A 23,784-nucleotide genomic window follows, 5' to 3' on the forward strand; every position below is an offset into this window, starting at 1 on the left:
TAGACCACATACTAGGTCATAAAGCAAGCCTTAGCAGAATCCAAAACATCAAAATATTACAAAGCATCTTCTCAGACCATAAGGCCATAAAAGTAGAAGACAAAAACAGAAAAAGCAGGGAAAAGAAATCAAATACTTGGAAATGGAACAATACCCTGCTCCAAAAAGACTGGATTATAGAAGACATTAAGGAGGGAATAAACAAACTCATAGAATCCAATGAGAATGAAAACACTTCCTATCAGAACCTTTGGGATACAGCAAAAGCAGTGCTCAGAGGTCAATTGATGTCAATAAATGAACACATACAAAAAGAAGAAAGGGCCAAAATCAAAGAACTGTCCCTACAACTTGGACACAAATAAAGAGAGTAAAAAAAGAAACCCTCAGGAACCAGAAGAAAATAAATAATAAAAATTAGTGCAGCATTAAATGAATTAGAGAACAGAAAACAATTGAAAGAGTTAACAAACAAAAAGCTGATTATTTGAAAAAATTAACAAAGTTGGTAAACCATTGGCTAGGCTGACAAAAGAAAAACAGGAAACAAATAGCCCAAATGAGAAATGAGACGGGTGATATTACAACAGACCCAGATGAAATTAAAAGAATCGAATCAGATTACTATGAAAAACTGTACTCTAACAAATTGGAAAACCTGGAAGAAATGGGTGAACTCCTAGAAACACACTATCTACCTAAACTAACACAAACACAGGTAGAACAGCTAAGTTGACAGATAACAAAAGAAGAGATTGAAAAGATAATCAAAAAACTCCCAACAAAAAAAGTCCTGGCTCTGACAGCTTCACTGCACGGTTCTACCAGACTTTCAGAGAAGAGGTTACTCCACTACTACTAAAGGTATTTCAGACCATAGAAGAGGACGAAATACTCCCAAACTCATTCTATGAAGCCAGCATATCCCTGATACCAAAATGAGCTGAAGACACCTAAAAAAGAAAATTACAGACCTATGTCCCTCATGAACTGATACACAACAATCCTCAACAAAATTCTAGCCAATAGAATTCAACAACATGTCAAAAAAATAATTCACCATGACCAAGTGGGATTCATACCAGGTATGCAGGGATGGTTCAACATCAGAAAAACAATTAATGTAATCCACCACATAAATTAAAAAAAAGACAAGAATCACATGATTTTATCAATTGATGCAGAAAAGGCATTTGACAAAGTTCAACACCCATTCAGGATAAAAACTCTCAGCAAAATAGGAATAGAAGGAAAATTCCTCAACATAATAAAGGGCATTTATACAAAGTCAACAGCCACCATCATCCTAAATGGAGTGAGCCTGAGAGTAATCCCCTAGAGAACAGAAACCAGACAAGGATGAGACTTACCACCAGTCTTATTCAACAGTGTGCTGGAAGTCCTAGCCAGAGCAATTAGGCTACAAAAAGAAAATAAAGGGCATCCAGATTGAAAATAAAGGAAGAAGTAAAAGTAACTCTATTTGCAGATGACATGATCTTATACACAGAAAAACCTAAAAAATCCTCAAGAAAACTACTGAAACTGATAGAAGGGTTCAGCAGAGTATTGGGATACAAGATAAACATACAAAAATCAATTGAATTCCGTCACACACACCACACACCAACAAAAAGAACATCAGAGAAGAAATCACGAAATCAAAACCATTTACAGTAGCCCCCGACAAGATAAAATACCTAGGAATAAATCCAACCAGAGACGTAAAAGACCTACACAAAGAAAACTACAAGACACTACTGCAAGAAACCCAAAAAGACTTTCATAAGCGGAAAAACATACCTTGCTCATGGATAGGAAGACTTAACATTGTAAAAATGTCTGTTCTCCCAAAAGCTATCTATAGATACAATGCAATTCTGACCCAAATTCCAACAACATTTTTTAATGAGATGGACAAAGAAATCACAAACTTCATATGGAAGAGAAGAAGGCCCTGGATAAGTAAAGCATTGCTGAAAAAGAAGAACAAAGTGGGAGGCCTCACTCTACCTAATGACAGTCAAAACAGCCTGGTACTTGTACAAAAACAGATACATAGACCAATGGAACAGAATGGAGAATCCCAACATAAATACATCCACATGTGAGCAGCTGATATTTAACAAAGACCCAAACTCAGTTAAATGGAGAAAAGACACTCCGTTTAGCCAATGGTCCTGGCATAACTGGATATCCATCTGCAAAAAAAAAAAAAAGAAAGAAAGAAGACCCGTATCTCACACCATCCACAGAGAAAAAAAATTAACTCAAAATGCCTCAAAGTCCTAAATATCAAGTCAAAAATGATAAAGATGATGGGAGAAAAAATAGGGACAATGCTACAAGCCCTAATGCATGGTATAAACTGTAAACCAAACATTACTAACAATGTAGAAGAGAAACTAGATAACTGCGAGCTCCCCAAAATCAAACACCTATGCTCATCCAAAGACTTCACCAAAAGAGTAAAAAGATTACCTACAGACTGGGAAAAAGTTTTTAGCTATGACGTATCTATCTGATCAGCATCTGATCTCTAAAATCTACGTGGTACTGCAAAACTCAACTACAAAAAGCCAAATAACCCGATTAAAATGGACAAAAGATATCAGCAGGTACTTCACTAAAGAAGACATTCAGATAGCTAACAGACACATGAGGAAATGCTCGTAATCATTAGCCATTAGAGAAATGCAAATCCAAGCTACATTGGGATTCCCTTTCACTCCAACAAGGTTGGCATTAATCCAAAAAACACAAAACAATAAATGTTGGAGAGGTTGTGCAGAGACTGGAACACTTCTACACTGCTGGTGAGAATGTAAAATGGTACAACCACTTTGGAAGTCGATTTGGCACTTATTTAAAAAACTAGAAATGGAAATACCATACCATCCAGCAATCCCACTCCTTGGACTATATCCTACAGAAATAGCAAAAAGATGGAAGCGACCAAGGTGTCCATCAACAGATGGGGGATCATGACCACTGGGGTCCTTCCAGTCTCAGTCAGACCATTAAGTCTGGTCTTATGAGAATTTGGGGTCTGCATCCCACTGATCTCCTGCTCCCTCAGGGGTTCTCTGTTGTGTTCCCTGTCAGGGCAGTCATTGGTTGTAGCCGGGCACCATCTAGTTCTTCTGGTCTCAGGCTGATGTAGTCTCTGGTTCATGTGGCCCTTTCTGTCTCTTGGGCTCATAATCACCTTGTGTCCTTGGTGTTCTTCATTCTCCTTTGATGAAGGTGGGCTGAGACCAATTGATGCATCTTAGATGGCTGCTTTCTAGCGTTTAAGACCCCAGACGTCACTCTTCAAAGTGGGATGCAGAATGTTTTCTTAATAGATTTTATTATGCCATTTGGCTTAGATGTCCCCTGAAACCATGGTCCCCAAACCACTGACCCTGCTACGCTGACCTTCGAAACATTCAGTTTATTCAGGAAACTTCTTTGCTTTTGGTTTAGTCCAATTGTGCTGACCTCCCCTCTATTCTGTGCTGTCTTTCCCTTCACCTAAAGTAGTTCTTATATACTATCTAATTAGTGAATGCCCCTCTCTCCCCTCCCCGCTCCCCCTCTCATAACCACAAAAGAGTGTTTTCTTCTCAGTTTAAACTATTTCTCAAGTTCTTACAATAGTGGTCTTATACAATATTTGTCCTTTTGCAACTGGCTATTTTCACTCGGCATAATGCCTTCCAGTTTCTTCCATGTTATGAAATGTTTCACAGATTCCTCACTGTTCTTTATCGATGCGTACTGTTCCATTGTGTGACTATACCATAATTTATTTATCCATTCATCTGTTGATAGGCACCTTGGTTGCTTCCATCTTTTCGCTATTGTAAACAGTGCTGCAATAAACATGGGAGTGCATATATCTGTTCATGTAAAGGCTCTTATTTCTCTAGGCTTTTTAAGGAAGCGCCAAATGGATTTCCAAAGTGGTTGTACCATTTTACGTCCCCACCTGCAGCGTATAAGTGTTCCAATCTCTCCACAGCCTCTCCAACATTTATTGTTTTGTGTTTTTTGGATTGATGCCAGCCTTGCTGGAGTGAGATGGAATCTCGTTGTAGTTTTGGTTTGCATTTCTCTAATGGCTAATGATCATGAGAATTTCCTCATGTTGTTAGCTACCTGAATGTCTTCTTTAGTGAAGCGTCTTTTGCCCATTTTTTTAATTGGGTTGTTTGTGTTTTTCAGTTGAGTTTTTACACTGTCATGTAGATTTTAGAGAACAGGTGTTGATCAGAAATGTCATAGCTAAAAACGTTTTCTCAATCTTTAGGTAATCTTTTTACTTTTTTGAAGTCTTTGGATGAGTGTAGGTGTTTGATTTTTAGGAGCTCCCAGTTATCTACTTTGTCTTCTGCATTTTTAGTAATGTTTTGTGTACTGTTTCTCTTAACGTTGTCCCTATTTTTTCTTTCATGATCTCTGTCGTTTTAGATTTTATACATAGGTCTTTGATCTGTTTTGAGCTTGTTCTTGCACATGGAGTAAGGTATGGGTTTTGGTTCATTTTTTTGCAGATGGATATCCAGTTATGCTGGCACCGTTTTTAAAAAGACTGTCTTGTTCCCATTTAACTGTTTTCAGGTCTTTGTCAAATATCAACTGCTCATGTATGGATGGATTTATGTCTGGATTCTCAATTCGGTTCCATTGGTCTAAGTATCTGCTTTTGTACAAGTACCAGGCTGTTTTGACTACTGTGGCAGTATAATAGGTCCTAAAATCAGGTAGAGTAAGGCCTCCCACTTTGTTCTTCTTTTCCATTAATGCTTTACTTATCCGGGGCCTCTTTCCTTTCCTTATGAAGTTGGGGATTTGTTTTTCCATTTTATTAAAGAATGTCATGGAATTTGGATTGGAATTGCATTAAATACATAGATCACTTTGGGCAGCATAGACATTTTTATAATTTTAAGGCTTCCTGTCCATGAGCAAGGTAGGTTTTTCCACTTAAGTAGGTCTCTTTTGGTTTCTTGCAGAAGTGTTTTGCAGTTTTCTTTGTAAAGGTCTCTTACATCTCTGGTAAGATTTATTCCTAAGTATTTTATCTTCTTGGAGGATGCTGTAAATGGTATTGATTTGGTGATTTCCTCTTTGAAGTTCTTTTTGTGGGTGTAGAGGAATCCAACTGATTTTTGTATGTCTATTTGTATCCCGATACTCTGCTGAACTCTTCTATTAGTTTCAGTAGTTTTCTGGAGGATTCCTTAGGGTGTTCTGTGTAGAAGATCATGTCGTCTGAAAATAGATATAATTTTTCTTCTTCCTTGCCAATCCGGATGCCCTTTGTTTCTTTGTCTAGCCTAATTGCTCTGGCTAGAACCTCTAGCACAATGTTGAATAACAGCAGTGATAAAGGGCATCCTTGTCTGCTTCCCGATCTCAATGGGAATGTTTTCAGGCTCTCTCCATTTAGGGTGATGTTGGCTGTTGGCTTTGTATAGATGCCCTTTATTATGTTGAGGAATTTTCCTTCAATTCCTATTTTGCTGAGAGTTTTTATGCTGAATGGGTGTTGAATTTGTCAAATGCCTTTTCTGCATCAATTGATAAAATCATGTGATTCTTGTCTTTTATTTATTTATGTCGTGGATTACATTAACTGTTTTTCTAATGTTGAACCCGCATACCTGTTATGAATCCCACTTGGTCATGGTGAATTATTTTTTTGACATGTTGTTGAATTCTATTGGCTAGAATTTTGTTGAGGATTGTTGCGTATCAGTTCATGTGGGACATAGGTCTGTAATTTTCTTTTTTAGGTGTCTTCAGCTCATTTTGGTATCAGGATATGCTGGCTTCATAGAATGAGTTTGGGAGTATTCCGTCCTCTTCTATGGTCTGAAATACCTTTAGTAGTAGTGGAGTTACCTCTTCTCTGAAAGTCTGGTAGAACCGTGCAGTGAAGCTGTCAGAGCCAGGACTTTTTTTGTTGGGAGTTTTTTGATTATCTTTTCAATCTCTTCTTTTGTTATCTGTCAACTTAGCTGTTCTACCTGTGTTTGTGTTAGTTTAGGTAGATAGTGTGTTTCTAGGAGTTCACCCATTTCTTCCAGGTTTTCCAATTTGTTAGAGTACAATTTTTCATAGTAATCTGATACGATTCTTTTAATTTCAGTTGGGCCTGTTGTAATATCACCCATCTCAATTCTTATTCAGGTTATTTGTTTCCTCTCCTGTTTTACTTTGGTGAGTTTGGCCTATGGTTTATCAATTTTTTTTTTATTTTTTCAGAGAACCAACTTTTGGTCTTGTTAATTCTTTCAATTGTTTTTCTGTTTTCTATTTCATTTAGTTCAGCTCTAATTTTTATTAAATGTTTTCTTCTGGTGTTTGAGGGTTTCTTTTGTTGTTTTCTTTATATTTATTCAAGTTGTAGGGATAATTCTTAGATTTTGGCCCTTTCTTCTTTTTTGTATGTGTGCATTTATTGATATAAATTGACCTCTGAGCACTGCTTTCACTGTGTCCCAAAGGTTCTGATAGGAAGTGTTTTCATTCTCATGGAATTCTATGCAATCCTTTATTTCATCCTTAATGTCTTCTATAATCCAATCTTTTCTGAGCGGGGTATTGTTCAGTTTCCAAGTGTTTGATTTCTTTTCCCTGTTTGTTCTGTTATTGATTTCCACTTTTATAACGTTATGGTCAGAGAAGATGCTTTGTAATATTTACACGTTTTGGATTCTTCTAAGGCTTGCTTTATGACCTAATATGTGGTCTATTCTAGAGAATGTTCCATGTGCACTAGAAAAGAAAGTATACTTGTTTGCTGTAGGTCTATGAAGTCATGTTGGTTGATTGAGGCATTTAGATCTTCTGCGTCTTTATTGATCTTCATTCTGGATATCCTGTCCTTTCCTGAAAGTGATGTGTTGAAGTCTCCTACTATTATTGTGGAGCTGTCTATCTCACTTTTCAATGCTGATAGAGTTTGTTTTATGTATCTTTTAGCCCTATCATTGGGTGCATAAACATTAAATGTGGTTATATCTTCTTTTTATAAAAAAATAATTTTAATGATTATATAGTGTCGTTTGTTACCCTTTATGATGGACTTAACTTTAAAACCCGTTTGTCAGAAATTAATATTGCCACTCCTGCTCTTTTTTGATTGTTGTTTGCTTGATGTATTTTTTCCATTCTTTGAGTTTTAGTTTGTTTGTGTCTCGAAGTCTAAGGTGTCTCTTGTAGGCAGCATACAGACAGATTGTGTTTTTTAATCCATTCTGCCACTCTTTGTCTCTTTATTGGTACGTTTAGTCCGTTTATATTCAGCGTGATTATGGATGTGTATGAATTTAATGTTATCATTTTGATGTCTCTCTGTGTGTGTTATTAACAGTTTCTTTTTCCCACTTAATTTTATGTGCTGAGTAGATTATATATAGTCCCTTCCTCATACTCTTTGTTGTTGATTTTGTTTCTGCTGTGTATTTTTTCTTGTATTTTATTTTGATGAGTAGAATACTTTGTCTCCTTTTGGTTACCTTATTATTTACCCCTGTTGTTGTTAGGTGCCGTTGAGTCGGTTCCGACTCATAGTGACCCTATGCACAACAGAACAAAACACAGCCCGGTCCCGCGCCATCCTCACAATAGTTGTTATGCTTGAGCTCATTGTTGCAGCCACTGTGTCAATCCACCTTTTTGAGGGTCTTCCTCTTTTCCACTGACCCTGTACTCTGCCAAGCATGACGTCCTTCTCCAGGGACTCATCCCTCCTGACAACATGTCCAAAATATGTAAGACGCAGTCTCACCATCCTTGCCTCTAAGGAGCATTCTGGCCGCACTTCTTCCAAGACAGATGTGTTCGTCCTTTTGGCAGTCCATGGTATATTCAATATTCTTTGCCAACACCACAATTCAAAAGTGTCAACTCTTCTTCGGTCTTCCTTATTCATTGTCCACCTTTCACATGCATATGATGCGAATGAAAATACCATGGCTTGGGTCAGGCGCACCTTAGTGTTCAGGGTGACATCTTTGCTCTTCAACACTTTGAAGAGGTCCTTTGCAGCAGATTTGCCCAATGCAATGCGTCTTTTGATTTCTTGACTGCTGCTTCGGTGGCTGTTGATTGTGGATCCAAGTAAAATGAAATCCTTGACAACTTCAACCTTTTCTCCGTTTATCATAATGTTGCTCATTGGTCCAGTTGTGAGGATTTTTGTTTTCTTTATGTTGAGGTGTAATCCATACTGAAGGCTGTGGTCTTTGATCTTCATTAGTAAGTGCTTCAAGTCCTCTTCACTTTCAGCAAGCAAGGTTGTATCATCTGCCTAATGCAGATTGTTAATGAGTCTTCCTCAAATCCTGATGCCCCGTTCTTCTTCATATAGTCCAGCTTCTCGGATTATTTGTTCAGCATACAGATTAAGTTTTTCCCTAGTTTTCTAAATTTAAACCTTACTTTCACTTCTTTGTATCGCCGTATCGTCCTGTCCGTATGGAAGATCTATGATTACATTTCTTAGTCCCTCTTACTTTTTTAATGTTGAGTTTTTTTTTTATCTTGCTTTTTTTTTTTTTCTCTGTCTGGGTTGACTTCTGATTGCTCTGTCCAGTGTTCTAGTCTTGGGTTGATGCCTGATATTATTGATTTTCTAACAAAAGAGCTCCCTTTAGTATGTCTCATAGTTTTGGTTTTTTTTTTTTTACAAATTCCCTAAACTTCTATTTATCTAGATATGTCCTACTTTCCCCTTTGTATTTAAGGGACAGTTTTGCTGGATATATGATTCTTGGTTGGCAATTTTTTTCCTTCAATTTTTTTAAATAAGTCATCCCATTGCCTTCTTGCCTGCATGGTTTCTGCATAGTAGTCTGAGCTTATTCTTATTGACTCTCCTTTGTAGGTGACTTTTTGTCTATTAAAATACTCTCTCTATCTGTGGCTTTGGCAAGTTGGATTATAATATCTCTTGGTGACTGTCTTTTAACATCTACCTTATGTGGAATTCGATAAGCATCTTAGATAGATATCTTCTCATCTTTCACAATATCAGGGAAGTTTTCTGCCCAAAAATCAACAATTCTCTCCACATATATTCTGTTATCCCTCCCTGTTCTCATTCTTCAGTCCCTAGCAGGTTATTTCTCTTGATAGAGTCCCACATGATTCTTAAAGTTTCTTCATTTTTTAAAATTCTTTTATTGGATTTTTCCTCGAATATGTTACTGCCAAGTGATTTATCTTCAAGTTGAGAAATTATGGCTCCTACTTGCTCAATTCTGCTCCTCTGATTTTCTGTTGAGTTGTGTAATTCTGTAATTTTTTTGTTAATCTTCTGAATTTCTGATTGCTGTCTGTCTATGGATTTTTCCAGCTTATTAAATTTTTCATTATGTTTCTGAATGATCTTTTTAATTTCTTCAATTATTTTATCTGTGTGTTTCTTGGCTTGTTCTGCATATTGTCTCATTTCCTTCCTGATGTCTTGAAGAGTTCTGTATGTTAATCTTTTGTATTCTGCCTCTCGTAATTCCAGGATTGCACTTCTTTTATCTAGAAGATCCCTGGATTCTTTGTTTTGAGAGCTTATTGAGGTGATCATGGTCTGTTTCTTTATGTGACTTGATATTGACTGTTGTCTCTGAGCCATCTATGAGTTATTATATTAGTTTATTCCTGCTTACTGTATCGTAGCCTCTTGCTTTGTTTTGTTTGGTTTTGATATGCCCAAATGGGTTGTTTGAGTGATCTAGCTTGATTATTTTCACCTTTGGAACACTGTCGTCCTGTCCTCAGATGGAAAGAGCTGTTATCAGTTATATCATTCTAGGAGTCCATTCACTTTTCTTGTATGGATTCAGCTCAGGTGTCCAGGTAGCTGATCATGAAGTGTGTGGTACAGACTCTGTCCTACAGTCTTAGAGGGGCAGTGGTAATTGGTGTATATACCAATATCTGATTGCAGCAGGGGGTCACACTCTGAAAAAGGCGTGGGGCTGAGAGCTGACTCCCAAGTGTCTCTGAGGAAAGCGCATTCCTGTTCCCTAGAGTGCGCAGGTGGGTGGGTTCTTCAGACAGACCATGGGCTCCTAATATTTTTGGTTGTAAAGACTGGGAGGTACCAGTTATCCTTGGACCCCTGTAGTGGGTGGCTGAGTGACCTGAGTGGAGCTATCAGTCCTTAGGCCCGTCATGTGGGTAGGTGAGGACCCTGTTTAATGGGCAAAGCAATGCTAAACATCACCCACCTTTCCGCCGCACAGCTGAAATGGTTAGAGTCTGCCAACAAGGGTCTAGTCTCCTGAAATAGGCCCACACAGGTCCATACAGAGGGGAAAGGTGCTCAAAGTCCATGGACTGTTTATGCCTGGACAGGAGCCACTTCTGTGCTGAGCTCCCCTGGTTAGTGGAGCTGGCAAATTATCTTTTCCCCCAATTGCAAATTTTTTCCTTCTCCATGGCTGGGTGGATGGCTCTAGGCACTCAACAGTGCCTATCTCAGGCCCAGAGAATTCAGCCCCTGAAGCTGGCTTGTGAGTGGGGGGCGCGGTGAAACATACGGAAGTACTTAGCTTTTGCTGAGAGTGCCATTCTTCTCTGGTTCTGAAGGTATGAGTAGGCTGTGTGGCTGACTGCTTCTCCCTAAGGAAACTGTGGCAAAATGCTAGTACCAACCCACTGCCGCCACTCTGGAATGATGCCTGAGGGCTTTCCGAGATTCAGGCCCAGTAACTCCTCTCTACTTCTGTACTGTCTCTTCTTCCCCCTTCCCCTCTGTTCTTTTTCTAAACTTGCCTTTGAAGCTCAGGGCTTCTAGCTTGTCATAAATATACTCGTTTCACTTTTTTTGGGGGGGTCTTTGTTGTATAGAGGGTTCGCCGGGAGCATCTGTCTATTCCACCTACTTAGCTCAGCCAGCGTAAACAAAATCTTTTCAATGCTCTAAAACTAAGAGAAATAGATCACAAATACTAAACATGCAGTGGTAAAATTATAGATATATGGTTTCACAGTTCTGAAATTGTATATATTTACTAGGTTTAGACAAATAAAGAAGTGAATTTTAATAACGGGATTCCCTGGTTGGTGCAAATGGTTAACATTCTCAGCTGCTAACCGAAAGGCATATGTTCAAAACTTTCACATTTCTAATGAAGACAATTCTTTACAAATTTGATCAAAATTTCACCTTTTATAAGAAAGTGGGTTTCTTATTTTATTACTCATATAATATGAAGTAAGGATGAATATTAAGCAACTTATTAATGGATATAAATATTACATAGAAGTCACCATCTTAGGTCCTCTGTGGGATGCAAGGATGAATATAACTCTTCTCAAGAGAGATCTGCTAGGGAGAGGAGTGAGCAGGTTACTGAGAAATGCAAGGGCCCCCTCCAGATTTCACTTATGGTCTATAATATAGCAGAGATGTGGCCTGACTTTGTCTGGTTTCCAGAAGATCAGTACACAGTCTTTGCTGAGGTCAAAAATATTTCCACATCTTTTGAAGGTTTCTGATGTTCTACTTTTCATGTCCTGAAAAACTGCCTTTAAGCCATTATAAAATAAAGTATGATTAGTGTGAATGTTGCTAGTTGTTGGAAGGTATAAAACGATTTTACATTTTATTCTTCACAACAGAAATTTTACTCTCTAAAATCAAAAGGAGATAGCTGTCAAGATTTTAATAGAATTGATAAACTATTACTACATTCAAAATAGCATTTGAATACGTGGGAACAAGCTAAGTAGGTTAGGAAAATGAAAGAAGTTTTTTCTTAACTTTTCTGGATATCCATTTGGATAAGTGGACTTATGGAGAAGATAACTGTGAGACGGAATTACAAGGGAATGAAACATTTTTTCCAAAAAGCTTAATAACTCAGTGTCATGGGTTGAATTGTGTACCCTAATAATACGTGTCAAATTGATTAGACCATGATTCCCAGTACTGTGTGGTTGTCCTTCATCTGGTGATTGTAATTTTATGTTAAAAACTATTAGGGTAGGATTATAACACTCTTACCCAGGTCACATCCCTGATCCAATGTAAAGGGAGTTTCCCTGGGGTATGGCCTACACCACCTTTTATCTTACAGGAGATGAAAGGAAGGGTAACAAGCAGAATATGTGGGACCTCATACCACCAAGATAATAGTACCAGGAGCAGAGCGAGTCCTTTGGATCTGGGGTACATCCATGGAGAAGCTCCTATCTGGGGAAAGATTGATGCCCTGAATTTGGACTTTTACCCTACTTCACTGTGAAGAAATAAATTTCTCTTTGTTAAAGCCCATCAACTTGTGTTATTTCTGTTGCAGCAACATTATACTAAGACACTCAGGAAGATAATTTCATGGAAAATGCAATGAGCCGTAATCCAGCAACAGAGTTGATAAAAGGCTAGCAGTCACTTTTCAATTTGTGCTTCAGTCAAAATGAAAAATAAATACATTATGCATCTTTCAGTTCAAAAATAAAAATGTTTTATTTAAATACATACATGTACATTTTTAGGAAGCCATACAGAAGTGGAACATTAAAGATCGTGATGGAATAAGAAGACAAACCAGTGAGTATTTGAAAGTTTTGTATTTTTTAAATAATTGGGTTACTTATTCTGTCTTGTAGCAATTGTATTTAGTGTACTCATATGGTCTTGGCAATTAGACCCATAAATCTTAAGGTTAAAAATTTAAATATATTACTTGTAATAAGGCAACTGATTTTTTATATCCTAAAAAAAATAATGAGTTGTTACTTCAGGCTTCTAAGTTTGACTTTTACTTTTTGGTAAGTTAAAGTAACCCATTTTTTTTCTAGGAGATAGATTGTCTAATAAATTATCTGAGTGAAAAGAAAGGGCTATGTAATTCTTAAGACTGTTTCAACACAATTGTAATCAGAGTTTGCGTAAATAGGACATAAAATGACAATTATTTTATTCATTGTCTCCCAAAGATGTGCTTTGTTGTGTGAAGATTTCCTATCTACTACTGTATTTTAATATAAAATAACTAATAAATGTGTATTAAAAGAATGCCAACAAGATCTTAAAAATAAGAAAAAATTTGCATGGATTATACAGGATATTTTAGAATATTAGAGATGATGATGCTGATCATGATGAATTATATCTTTCATCTCTTCCCCTTAATACTTTTTTTGTCTAAATGGGATTAAAAGAAGAAAAATTGAAGAGAGAGAGAGAGAAATGAACAACTACACAGTGGTCACAGTGCTTGAAATCTCCTTTACAACTGTATGCATTCCCAGATTTCTGGGTGCAATTATCACCAGGGATAAGACCATGTCCTATAACAACTGTGCAGCTCAACTCTTCTTTATTTTCATGAGGGTGACAGAATTTTACCTTCTGACAGCCATGTCCTATGACTTGTATGTGGCCATCTGCAAGCCCCTGCATTACACGAGCACCATGAACAGGAAACTCTGCTCCTTGCTTGTGTCATGTGTGTGGCTGAGAGGGTTTCTGACCATATTCCCACCCCTTATGCTTCTTCCCCCCCAGATTACTGTGCTTCCAAAGTCATTGATCACTTTGCATGCGACTATTTTCCCCTCTTACAACTATCTTGCTCAAATACATGGCTCCTAGAAGTAATTGGTTTTTACTTGGCTTTGGTTTCTTTGTTATTCACTTTGGCATTAATGATTTTGTCCTACATGTGTGTCATCAGGACTATTCTGAGAATCCCATCTTCCAGTCAGAGAAAAAAAAACTTTCTCCACTTGTTTCTCCCACATGACTGTCATTTCCATCTCTTATGGAAGCTGCATCTTCATGTATGCCAATCCCTCTGCAAAAGAAAGGCATCATTGACCAAAGGAGTTTCTATTCTCAACACCTCTGTTGTCCCCATGCAGAACCCCTTCATTTATTCCCTGAGGAACCAGGAAGTAAAACAAGTCTTTGAAATCTTCCTCCAGAACGTAGTGTTTTCTACAAATTTGGAGCTTTTTTTTTTTTTTTTAGCAAAAATACAGATACATGTGGTTGACATGAGTTGGAATCGACTCCACACCAACAGTTTTTTTGGGGGGAGGGCGTATAAAGAACAATGAAATGTAAACCTGAAATTCATAGATGTTTGTACAGGTACGCTTGTTCTTTTAGAGTCTCTTTACCTGTCACATCATTTGATCTGATATTTTGCAAATCCTTCACTTTAACTGCTGTGCCTGAGTTTGTCCAATGCAGTGCCTATTAACATATTTGAAAATATGGTAAAGTTTATTTCTCCTACTGAATTTTCTGAAAACCTTACATTTTCCTTGAAGGCACACTGTAATTAAGATGGAGTAAAGTTGTTTTAATTCTGTTTATTTTCTCAGCTCTTAAAAGACACAGTTATTATTGCTTCGTACTTCAGATGTAGTGTTTCAAATGTATGTAATTTCTTGTGTATTTTCAAGGTGAATATTGATAGTGTTTTCAGTAATGTTTATAGAATTTCCACGCTCTGTGTCATTGTTCATTAAATTCAGTTCAATACATACTATTGTGTTGCACTTTGAATACAGAGCTTTATACTTTGTGAAATTTAATGTATATTTTCTGCATAAATATTGATCATGAGATTAAGTAATTTTTATAAAATTTTCATGTTTTTAGAACTTCTTAGGAGATATTCATAGTTTTTCTAAAACATGCAAAGTAAATGCACTAAAACTAAAACAGATTTCACTTCTATTTTTCTGTAAATTATAAAAGTTCCACATTGCGAACTACAAAGATAAATTTAGGCTACACTATGATTATTTTGGAAAGCCTGGTGGCGTATTCGTTAAGTGCTAAGGCTGCTAACCAAGAAGTCAGCAATTCGAATCTGCCAGGCACTCCTTGGAAACTTTATGAGACGGTTCCACTCTGTCCTACAGGGTCGCTATGAGTAGGAATCGACTTGATGGCAGCGGGTTTTGATTTTATGATCCTTTTAATTATATGAACCCCACAAGTTATATGAACAGTGTTGTGATAATGATTCATCTGGCTTAAAATATAAAACATTAATTAATGACTATATTTTAGAAGAATTACAATTTCAAATTTTCTTTTCTTGTTCTCCCAAATTATGTTGACTAGAAAATTTTATTTAACAGACTTCATTGTTAAATTGTAGACTACTTACAAAGTGAAGCATTTGAAAAAAAAAAAACCTGAAATACTTGTCAAATCATGAAAAGTGTTGTTATGCAGATTTTTAGTATAATTCAAATATATTTTGGTCTTTATATGTATGGAACACAATGTGTTCCAATATGAGAAATGAACATGGTGACTTCTCTCTGAGGAATTTAAAACCTGTAAGTCTTGGTGGTACCTTACATTTGTCTGTGATTTAAACAGTCTGAGAGATCTTTTACATATACCTTTTATTCATGTATTTATTCATCTCTTTATTCCCAAATTTCAGTATCTACATAGGAAATGATTCAGTGATGGAAAAGAATGGCTTTTGTGCTTGTTCATATCCAGTGTAAGGAAAAAAAGGAAGTAAATTGATTATAATCCAATTGTATATAAATTCTATAATATCTCTATGAAGAATACACACTGTATAGGCACATGAAAATATTAAGGTTATAAATGTAATAGGCTTGCCCACATCATTCAGAATTTGGAAAAAACATTACAGCAATAAGGAAGGCACAATCATTGTTATTTGTATGTATTATATTAGGATTACGGTCATGATAGAGACAGCAGATAAAGAGAAAAATTTGCTACATTGCAAAGCCTTGTGTAACTAGACATTCCATTAATAACTAACATTTAGTTAATACTTAAAAATATTATACAATGACCAAGTTTAAAAGCTTAATTATTTTTGCAGACTCCTATGACATAGTGGGTTCCTTGGGTGGTACAAACTGTAAACGCTGCACTCAACTGCTAAACAAAAGGCTGGAGATTCGAGTCCACCCAAAGCTGCTTCAGAAGAAAGGCTTGGAAATCTACTTCCAAAATATGATCCATATTGAAAACCCTATGAAGCACATTTCGATTTTTAGGCACACAGGGTTGCCATTGACTGCACAGCAAGTTCTTTTTTTTTTTTTAACGACATATGTAGTAATCATTCTACGTGACTACACCTTATGTTTTTAAACTTGATTTGCATCTGGCATGGCGGAACAATAGCTGTCATTCTGAGCAAACTAAGTAAACGACAGTCTTTGCAACTATAGACAAAAATAAAAATACTTATCCATGTGTGTAGATTTGGGGTTCCATCTGAAATTGAGTTAAATTTGGTGTATTCATAATTATAATTATTTAATACATTGTAAGCAATAAGGTACTTTTTTCTGCTTAAATAAATAATGACTGTTATTGAAGCACTGAGTTATGATACCTAACTTTCAATTTACCATCAATAAGAACTTAAGAAAATTAGGCACGTTAGCTTTTCCAACTTCACTGTCCTCATTTTTTTTAAATAAAGTTGAAAATACTTCAGTTTTTATGCCATATGCTTACTGCGGAAACCCTGGTGGAGTAGTGGTTAAGTGCTACCCCTGCGAACCAAAGAGTTGGCAGTTCGAATCTGCCAGGTGCTCCTTGGAAACTCTAGGGGGCAGTTCTACTCTGTCCTACAGGGTCGCTATGAGTCAGGATTGACTCGACGGCTCGGCTCTAGGTTTGTTTTTTTTACGTTTACCGTGAGATAAAATTATAAAAGATATTCATAGATTATTTTTTAAAGTAAGAAACGTTATTCAAATGTAACACTAGTGTTTAAGAATCCAACAGTATGAAGGGCTTAGGTTTTGCTCCAAATCTATGACTTTGTTTATATGTGAAATAATATATATATATAATTTTTTTAGGCACTCCAATCTATCGTGCACAGGTGAAATTTCTTTCCCAGCTCTTAATTTCATATCATGTAAAGCCATTACTTGCTAGTCACATTGAGTTAATCTGGTCAATTTAAAAATATCAGCTTCATATTCGACTAGCTTCGGTCGGGCATTGAAATTTGGATGGCGTCTTGGGCTCCTTTCATTGCCTTTTGTCTACTCAGAGATAGTTCGTAATTGGGACAAAGGCAGAAGACAGATGGAAAAGGACAAACACCTTTTATTTATCTGGTGCTCCTTTAAATCTCTTTTGATTAACATTGGATCTTTGTGGGAGGGTGTCTAAATGCAGATACTCCTATATGGTGCATATGAGTAAATTCAATGGACTTCACACAAATTGCGGTGCTACAACCAATCCCTCACCAGTATTTAACTCTGAGGTACGCAACATAGAAAATTGCATTAGTGTTCCTTAATCTGGAAGCAGCTAAACTTGAAAGGGTACTTGCAAAATGCCTAAAGTGTGATTACCTTTTCTGATGTTTAATTGATCTGAGGGAAACCTGCACATTCTTGGTTTAACAAGTAATAATTGTAATGACTACTTCACTTCTGCTCACTCTCTGTGCCCAAATGTCTCTCTGAAATTCTCTTTCTCTTCTACTCAAATTGAGAGGGCAGAGCAGCAAATACAGTGTGATATACCAAATCATCGTAAAGAGAAGCCTGTCATTCTCAGAAGCACTGCATATTCATGTATCTGGTTCTCTAAGACCTGTTATACTTGACCTTGAGAGTCATTGTCAGGTTGCAACATTCACAGAAAATGGAGGGAAAATCGTTTCTAAGCTGATGATGACATGGTTCCATTAATCTTTCTCTTTTAGCAAACTCCACTGTATACGGAATAATGAGAGATTCTAGATAATGGTTTCTGGTAGCAGAATCTGTCCAACTGCCAGTTATTTAGCTCTGTAATGGTTGCTTGACCCCCAAATTATCTTGATTGTAGGGTGTTATAAATTGAATTGTGTCTGCCCCAAAATATCTGTTGCAAATCCTAACCCCTCTACCCGTGGTTATAATTCCATATGGGAATGTGTTTTTTCGTTGTGTTAATAATGTAGCAAAAAGAAACAAACAAAAAAAACATTGCCATTGAGTCTATTCTGACTCATAGCAACCCTATATGAAAAAGTAGAACTGCTTCACGTGGTTTCCAAGGAGTGGCTGGTGGATTCAAACTGCCAACTTTTTGGTTAGCAACGGAACTCTTAACCTCTGCACCACCAGGTTTTCCAATAATGTAGGATGTGTCTTAAATCAATCCCTTTTGAGATATAAAAGAGCAGATTAAGCCAGGGATAGCAAGCATAGTTGGGAGAAGGTAGGTACCATGCCACTTGAAGATCACCAAGGAACCAAGGAACAGAAGCTGAAAAGAGACAAGGACCTACCCCTCGAAGAGACACAGATAGAACGCCTTCCTCCAGAGCTGGTGCCCTGAATTCAAACTTCTGTCTAGCCTCCTAAAATGTGAGAAAATAAATGTGTTTGTTAATGTCACCCACTTATTGTATTTCTGTTATAGCAGGACAAGATAATTAAGACACGAGGATTTGATTTTTGTAGCTTTGGAAAGTCAACCACAATGCCAACACAGAAGAAAATTTTCTTAGCATTCTCTTACAAAGACATGAAAACAGCTTGGCACTATGTCCATTTTTCATATCTTTGTAAGTTAATACAGTAGAAGAACCAGCTTCCAAGTTCAGATGAATGAGGAAATACACTTAAGTGAATTTTCTCATGAAAATTATGGTTTATGACAGTACACTAGGCCAAGGAATGGTATACCATCCCGTTGATAAATTAAAAAGACATCTAGAACTGTTTGTTAAACTCGCTCAGCCTCAGATGCATTGGCTCAGTTGTTTATCCTCAGGGTAGATCTGAAAACGTAGATAACAAGTGTATTCACTCTCAGTTAGTTCAGGACAATCCTTGCACAGAAACAATAGGAAAGCAAAAATAATAAATTTTATTGAAGATATTGGAAAGTAAAAAAAAAAGCAAAGTATTTTAGGATTAAAATACAATATATTAAAGAATTCAGAATGATAATCCCAGCAAAGGAGATCCCTTTTCCCTGCCCATAATGGAAGAGGTAGCTGAACAGATAAATCAGGAAATCATTCCTAGCAGGTTAGAGAAGAAAAACTGGAGTGTAGGACTTGCCAAATTTGTGAAGCTAGAAAACTTTTATACTTTCAAAGTTTATCTAAAAGGTTAAGCCGTAGAAATAAGAGTGGGGAGAAGATAGCCTTTACCCTAAAGAAAAGCTTCAAAGTACGTCAAGTCATGGATTTAGATTAATATGCCTTTGAATATTAGTGTCCCTAATCATCTGCTAGAAAAAAGCATAAAATCTCTGTGGGAAGATATCATTGCCCTAAACACCACTATATTTCTATAACTTTGTCACACAACTCCTATCTATCAGAAACAATACCTGGCACATGAGCAGATAAAGCAATATAAATAAAATCAAACAAAGCTAACAACAAAAACAGAGGAAGAGTGGCTATAGAAAATAGACTCAAAAGGCACAAATGTTAAATTAGCTATGCTTAATATATTCAAAAGATCACAGTAAGAATTGTAATTTTGATTCAAGTTCTTAGAATTACTGAGGAAAAAAATCTGATATTTAAAGTTCTCCTTAATAACTCAGTGGAGGAGTTTAAGTGCAGATTAACACAGCCAAAGAAAGAGGTAGTGTACTGGAACAGAACTCAGAGGAGTGAATATTTGAGAAATACTAAAGGAAAACTAGAGAAGAGGGTAAGAGACAAAGAGAATAAGGTGAGAACTTCTACCAGATGGACTAATGGGGTTCCAGAAAGAGAAAAGAAAAAAAAAAAAAGGAGAGGCAATTTTTGAAGTTATAAACCAAAAAAAAAAAAAAATCTGTTACCCTTGATTCGATATTGACTCATAGCGACCCTAGACAGAGTAGAACTGCCCCATAGGGTTTCCAAGGAGCTGCTTTGGATTTGAACTGCCAACTTTTTCGTTAGCAGCCAAGCTCTTTTTTTTTCCCTTGTTTTTTGTTTTAATTATTTTGTTGTTGTTGTCATTGGGAATATACATAGCAAAACATACACCAATTCAAGAGTTTCTACATGTACAACTCAGTGACATTGATTACACTCTTCAAGTTGTGCAACCATTCTCACCCTCATTTTCTGGGTTCTTCCTCCCCCATCAACATAAACTCACTGTTCCCTAAGATTCCTATCTAATCTTTTGAGTTGTTGTTGTCATTATAGATCTTTTTTTTATTGTGCTATAGGTTTACAGAGCAAATTAGCTTCTCATTAAACAATTAATACACATATTGTTTTGTGACATTGATTGCCAACCCCACGACATGTCATCACTGTCCACTTCTCACTCTTGAGTTCTCTATTTCCATTCCTCTCTGTCAGACCAGTCAGTCTGCTCTTTTTTTGTGAGTTAGAATTTTGTTCTACATTTATCTCCAGCTCTGTCCAGGAGCCTCTATTGTGATCCCTATCAGAGCAGCTGGTCTAGGTAGCTGAGCACCATCTAGTTGTGTTGAACTCAGTCTGGTGGAGGTCGTGGTACTTGTGGTCCATTAGTCCTTTGGACTAATCTTTCCCTTGTGTCTTTCGTTCTCTTCATTCTCTCTTGACCAGAGAAGTATCTTAGATAGCCGCTCACAGGTTTCTAAGACCCAAGAGGTTGCTCCCCAAAGTAGAATATAAAACATTTTCTTTATAAATCATGTTATGCCAATTGAGCTAGATGTCCCCTGAGACTATGGTCCCCAGCCCCTAGCCCAGTAATTCCGTTCCTCTGGGAGTTTGAATGTGTCTATGAAGCTTCCATGGCCTTGCCTTGGTCAAGTTGTGCTGACTTTCCTAGCATTGTGTACTATCTGACCTTTCACCAAATTTACCACTTACCTATTGTTTAGTGATTTTCCCTCCCCACTCTTCTCCCTCGTAACCATCATAGTTTCTTTCTGTGTGTAAACCTTTCCATGAGTTTTTCTAACAGTGATCTCATACAGTATTTGTCCTTTCATGATTGAATTTCACTCAGCATAATGTCCTCCAGATTCATCCATGTTGTAAGATGTTTCACAGATTCATCATTGTTCTTTATTATTGCATAATATTTCATTTGTGTATGTACCATAGTTTGTTTATCCATTCTTCTGTTGATGGGCACTTAGGTTGTGTCCATCTTTTTCCTATTGTTAATAATGTCGCAATGAACATGGGTGCACATATGTCTGTTTGTATGATGGCTCTTATTTCTCTAGGATATATTCCTAGAAGTGGGATAGCTGGATCATGTAGTATTTCTATTTCTAGTTTTTTTAAGGAAGCCACCATATCTTTTTCCTAAATGGTTGTACCATTTTGCATTCCCACCTGCAGTGCATAAGAGTTCCAATCTCCCTGCAACCTCTGGAATATTAATTTCTGTTTTTTTTTTTTTTTTGATTAGTGCCAGTAATGTTGGGGTGAGATGGTGTCTCATTGTAGTTTTCGTTTATGTTTCTCTAATGGCTAGCGATTGCAAATATTTTCTCATGTGTCTATTAGCCATGCGAATGTCTTCTTTAAAGAAGTATCTGTTCATATACTTTGTCCATGTTTTAATTGGTTCACTTGTCTTTTTGTTGTAGAGGTGCTGGATTTTCCTACAGAAATTAGAGATTGCAACTTTGTTGGACTCGTCATGGCCAATTTTTTTTCCAAGTCTGTAGGTTCTCATTTTACTGGGTTGGTGAAATCTTTTGATGAGCATAAGTGTTTAATTTTTAGAAGATTCCAGTTACTAGCTTATCTTCTGGTGTTTGCATATTGTTGGTTATGGTTTGTATGCCATTTATGCCATGTATTAGGGACTCTTGTGTTGACCTTTTTTCTTCTATGATCTTTATAGCTTTTGATTTCTTATTTAGGTCTTTGACTTATTTTGAATTAGTTTTTTGTATGGTGTGAAGTATGGGTCCTGTTTCATTTTTTACAGATGGACATCTAGTTTTTCCAGCACTAATTGTTAGAAAGACTGTCTTTTCCCCATTTAGTGGACTTTGGGCCTTTGTTGAAGATCAATTGACCATAGGTGGATGGATTTACATCTGCATACTTGATTCAATTCCATTGATTACTGTGTCTGTCATTGTACCAATACCAGGCTGTTTTGACTATTGTAGCTGTAGAGCAGTTTCTGAGGTCAAATAGTATGAGGCCTCCTGCTTTATTCTTCTTCTTCAATAGTGATTTACTTATCTGTGGCCTCTACCTTTCCAAATAAATTTAATGATTAGTTTTTCCATCTTGTTATAGAATGCTGTTGGACTGGCATTGCATTGTACTTGCAGATTGCTTTGGGTAGAATCGACATTTTCACAATGTTGAGTCTACCTATCCATGTACATGGTATGTTTTTGAATTTATGTAGGTCTCTTTTGGTTTCTTGCAGTAGGATTTTGTAGTTTTCTTTGTATATGTCCTATACATCCCTGGTTAGATTTATGCCTAAGCATTTTATTTTTTTAGGACTTATATTAAATTGTTTTGCTTTACTCATTTTCTTTTCCATGTTCTTTTTATTGGTGTTTAGGAATCCAACTTTTTTTGTATGTTTATCTTGTATCCCGCTATACTGCTGAATTTTTCTATGAGTTCCAGTAGTTTTCTTGTGTATCTTTGAGGAGGTTTGTGTACAGTATAATATCATCCTCAAATAGGGATAGTTTTACTTCTTCCTTGCCTATTTGTATGTCCTTTATTTCTTTTTCTTATTGCTGTAGGTAGGTCTTCTAGCACAATGTTTAATAGCAGTAGTGATAAAGGGCATCCTTGTTTTGTTCCTGTTCTCAGGGGGAATGTTTTCAGCCACTGTCTGTTGAGAATGATGTTGGCTGTTGGTTTTGTTTAGATGCCCTTTATTATGTTGAGAAATTTCCTTTTTAAACCTATTTTATTGAGAGTTTTTATCAGGTATGGGTGTTATACTATATCTAATGACTTTTCTGAGTCTACTGAGATGACCATGTGATTCTTTTGTTTTATTTATGTGGTGGATTACATTGACTGTTTCTCTAATGTTGAATCATTGTTGCATACCTGGTATGAATTCCACTTGGTCATGGTGTTTTTTTGTTTTTTTTTTTTTTAATATGATGCTCAATTCTATTGGCTAGAATTTTGTGGAGAGTTTTTGCATCTATATTCATGAGAGATATCGGTCTGTAATTTTCCTTTTTTTGTGGTGTCTTTGCCTGATTTTGGTATCAGGGTTATGCTGTCTTCATAGAATCAGTTAGGAAGTATCCCTTCCTTTTGTATGTTCTGAAATAGTTTTAGTAGTACTACTGTGAATTCTTCTTTGAATGTTTGGTAGAATTCTCCAGTGAAGCCATCTGAGCCAAGGCTGTTTTTATTGGAAGTTTTTTTTTATTACCTTTTCAATCTCTTCTCGTTATGGGTCTGTCCAGATTTTAGACCTCAGTTTATGTTAGTTTAGGAAGATAGTGTGTTTCTAGAAATTTGTCCATTTCCTCTAGGTTTTCAAATTTGTTGGAGTATAGATTTCATAGTACTCTGTTATGAACCTTTTTATTTCAGTTAAGTCTGTTGTAATGTCCCCTGTTTCATTTCTTCTTTGGGTTGTTTTTGTCTTCACCTGTTTTTCTTTTGTCAGTTTGACCAATGGTTTGTTGACTTTGTTGATCTTTTGATGGAACCAACTCTTGGTTTTGTTGCTTCTTTCTATTTTCTATTTCATTCACTTCTCTCTGATTTTTATTATTTCCTTTCTTTTCATGGCTGTGGACTTCTTCTGCTCTTCTCTTTCCGTTTGTCCAAGTTGTATAGCTAGTGTTTTGATTTTGTGCCTTTCTTCGTTTTTGATGTGTGCATCTAT

Source organism: Loxodonta africana, unplaced genomic scaffold (genome assembly GCF_030014295.1).
Source record: "Loxodonta africana isolate mLoxAfr1 unplaced genomic scaffold, mLoxAfr1.hap2 scaffold_88, whole genome shotgun sequence".
Taxonomy (NCBI): domain Eukaryota; kingdom Metazoa; phylum Chordata; class Mammalia; order Proboscidea; family Elephantidae; genus Loxodonta; species Loxodonta africana.